The 3,948-nt window shown below is 35.8% G+C and overlaps 1 long non-coding RNA gene across 1 annotated transcript; it reads left to right on the top strand.

Annotated features, from left to right (window-relative positions):
- The first annotated feature begins 1,034 nt into the window (after positions 1 to 1,034).
- Positions 1,035 to 2,547, top strand: LOC121977208. Its single transcript, XR_006110770.1, has 4 exons — positions 1,035 to 1,121; positions 1,292 to 1,333; positions 1,827 to 1,952; positions 2,501 to 2,547. It is a non-coding gene; the product is annotated as an uncharacterized LOC121977208 (long non-coding RNA).
- The last annotated feature ends 1,401 nt before the right edge of the window (positions 2,548 to 3,948 follow it).

Genomic DNA, 3,948 nt, shown 5'->3' with positions numbered 1-3,948 from the left:
CGATCCCGATCCTTTCTCCCCTTCTTCCTCCTCTGTTCTCTCTTGCGGACGATCGACGTCGACGGGAGCAAGGCTTCAGCTCCGACGATCTTTTCTCTGCCGGCATCGACCCTTTAGCTCATATTCAGTCAAAGTTTTCTCCTCCTCGCTCTAATCTCTCTGTTCTCTCACGGGGACGAATCGACGCCGAGCGTGGACGAATAGTCACCGATGGTCGCCGGTGTAGATCTTTTCTCGGAGCTTGCCGGAGATCAATCAAGGAGGCACGGATCATCTTGATCTCCTCTTCTCAACCCATCCCCGAGTTTTCCTCCCAGTTCTGCCGATCCTTTCTTCCCCGATCCGTGCACCGGCTTGAAGATGCCCTAGGGTTTCGAGGGTAAGCAACCGAAACCCTCGACTTTGTTACTGATGCCTTCTTCTGCTTGGTGCAGGAAATGGCAGAGGCTGTGACCAAAGATTTTGGAAGGATTGACATCCTCGTGCATTCTCTTGCCAATGGACCAGAGGTACTACCTTACACCATCATATAATGATGATGTTTTTTTTACTTTAGTTCTAAATTATGGTTTTCATAAATAGGTAACGAAGCCACTCTTGGAGACATCTAGAAGAGGGTATCTTGCTACAATTTCAGCTTCGAGTTACTCTTTTGTCTCCCAGCTTCGGCACTTTCTTCCAATAATGAATCCAGGTTTCTTTGATTCCATGAAAACAAAACAATTGCATGTTCCATTTGTGTGTATATTTCAACTTGAGATCCTGACAAGAACATCATTATCAATCCATCATTGTATCTTCTTCTTTACGGACAGAATAAAGCAATGCTAGTAGTTATAATAAAACCCAAAATAAAGTTATCAAACAATTCCTTTTCTTGTTGGCACATAGATTTTATATCTCATCTTCACTTTGTTTTGGATGTCTCCGTTAAACATGGCAAGCGGTGCTTCAATATCTTTGACATACATAGCTTCCGAAAGGGCAATCGCAGGGTATAACCTTTTCCCTTGTTTATTCCAAAGTTTATAATTTGGAATACTTGTTTAGTTCTTGCATCAACTTGCAGATACGGAGGTGGAATGAGCTCAGCAAAAGCTGCATTGGAGAGCGATACAAAAGTAAGTTCAACTCTTCTGTAATTGTTGTATGTGAAATTGATTGTCAAGTCCGGCTAGTGTTTGGAAATATTTAAACCCAAACTATATGGTAGTTCACTCATCTAAGATTATATTTGGCAAAATATAGATTCAATAATTTTGATGTTTTCAGCATTTGTTTTTGGATGTAGGTGCTGGCTTTTGAACTGCACTTGCTTGCCACAAAGCATCAGGTAATTATATAATTAGTAACCATTTGGTGATTGTTAGCATACACGATATGATGGCTTTTCTTCAGTTCAATAGACATGTTTTTACCTACTGCTCTGTATTCCTATGTTCCTTTCTCTGTCTATGCCATGTTTTACATTGATCTTTCAATTGACATTTGACTCGAGATTTACCCACGCATGAAATTCTGTAGTTTGTTTATATCACTTGATTATAGAAATTTGTTGAAGAGTTGTCCCGTTTTTGTTTATTTGATCTATGAATTTGTTTGCATTTGCATTATTTTCAATTCCTGAGATGTTAAACACTTCTAGTTGCTTCCTTATACATTGAAGAATGTTTTAAAACATTCTTCAACCTAGCTCTTGATTGTTAATTTTAGTCAATTATAGTGGTAATTGTTAGATCCTTTATTTATTTTAATTAATCTCTATTTGTATATTCCATTATCTAATTAATCAATGACTTATTAATCAATGGTGTTTATTTTTGTAGATGTTTCATCTGATTCCAACACCTCAGGGAGCTTTTATGTACTCAATGACATATTCCGTCTCAACGTGCTCATTACAAAGATTCTAGGATACACTTGGAGGAATGATAGCTCGGCCTTATCATCTGGTGTGATTTTAATTAATCTTTTAGTGAAATATTATAAATTTTTTAGATTTATTATGTTATTAAAATTTTAAATAAATATGAAATGTATTTGCAGTTGGCTATAAACGAATATTTCTATTAGTGCATATGGAATGATACTTTCTGGATTCATTTTTATTTAAGGCATTCTTTCCTTTAATGGTCCCTTTTAGAATTTAATGTATGACTTACTCCTTAGCATCATATGGAGTGTGTGGGAACGTTTGCATTAGATTGTACCTTTTAGAATTAATGCTGATTGATCTCTGGGAAAAATAATGTTTGCATGGTTTATAATAGAAGCTTTGTATTCAGTGACATAAAATGAAAATTCTGCTTAATAAGAAATTTAAGAGCCACCATATTGTTTCAAGAGGTTACCATTTATGTTACATAGATAACGCTTTTTGCACTTCTGTTAGATGACTAGATCAAATGGTTTTTATGGTTATGTAACATTTATGCAGTGCAATTAGAATCACGTGTACAGTTTAGTTTCTAATTTGTAATATATATCTTTATTCAAATAGGTGCCCTCAAGAGTACTGGGAAGAATGCCGACAAACTAAAAAAATAGAGAGACTTTAACAAATTAAGGAGCACTAGGAGCTGCAATCCCTCCTCCTCACCGACATCTAAGTAGAAATTCTCGTGTTATATTGTTCTACCTTTGTTTTAATAGTGTTATCATTTTGTTGGTTGTTTATGAAATTTCTTCAGAATGTTATAGATATTATTTTTGAATGTTAGAAAATTGTATATTAAATTTTATTTTGAAATTTAGTATTTTGAATGATTTATAATATTGGAAAATTGTGTATTATTATTTTTTTATTTTTTATCTAAAAAAGACAACGGTTTTTCACTGTTGTCGTAGATAGTTTAAAACTGTTGTTGAAGACCCTGTTATTAAAGGTAGACGCTCAAGACAACGGTGAAAAACTGTTGTCTTTGAAGGAAAAGACAACAGTTTTTCACCGTTGTAAAAATGTTGTCTTTGCCTTGAAAGACAACGGTTAAAAACTGTTGTCTTAGGGCACCCCTTTTAACAACACGGCCTTTAACAACAGTTCAAAATGGGCTACGACAACAGTGAAAAACCGTTGTTGTTAGGCTTTTTTCTTGTAGTGAAAGGAAATGTCCCAGGACCAGGTCTTGGATTAGTAACAAAAGATTTGTCAAAAAAAAAGATAATTTCAACAATTCTAGCTTAATGCAAAAAGCTAAAAATGAAAAACTAATAAACCTTTACTCGAATGGCGGTTTCATCAATTTAGAGTGACCCCAGCTTTGGTACCAATTGCAAGATTATATAGAATGTGAGAAGGGGTGAATCATGTTTTAAAAAACTCTTCCTTTTTTTAGTTTTGAAAACTCATTGGAAAACTAAGTGCACAGTGGAAAAAAATAGAACACGATGAAAAAATAAGTACACTTTTGGTTTTACTTGGTTCAGAGCCTTCGACGACTCCTACTCCATAGTCCACACCCCTTTGGGATATATATTTGATGGGCAATCCACTAAGCAATCAAAATCTCAGTTAGAAAAAGAGGAAAGTGTAACAAGCTACACTTCCTTATGCAATAATTGAACTAAATAATAATTCGTTACCCAACACGAAAACGAAGAATTTGAATGAGCTCGTGTGTTGGTGTTGATCTGACTGCAATAGTCGAGCATAGCAGAGTTGTAGTATAGCAGTAGCATGAACATAGCATAGCTGAAAGATCGAGAAGCTCATAAAGAAGCTATGCTTGAAGTGCTAGCTGAGACCTCCTTATAAAGGTCATTAGAAGCACTTCCATCAAACCAAGACGTCTCCAATGGTGCTGATCCGATTCATAATCATCAGATTTTATCCATTTGAGGGTGCCTCTAGTCTGCTCTGAGGCCCCTCCAATCCACTCCAAGGTGGCTCCAACCAACAAAATTTTATCCTTAAAGCTTATCTTCACGAGGGCGTCTCCATTCATCAGA

The sequence above is a fragment of the Zingiber officinale genome, chromosome 1B (genome assembly GCF_018446385.1).
Source record: "Zingiber officinale cultivar Zhangliang chromosome 1B, Zo_v1.1, whole genome shotgun sequence".
In the NCBI taxonomy this organism is placed as follows: domain Eukaryota; kingdom Viridiplantae; phylum Streptophyta; class Magnoliopsida; order Zingiberales; family Zingiberaceae; genus Zingiber; species Zingiber officinale.
Note: the sequence above shows the minus strand (reverse complement) of the source record. Positions and strands in the feature narration are given on the sequence as shown.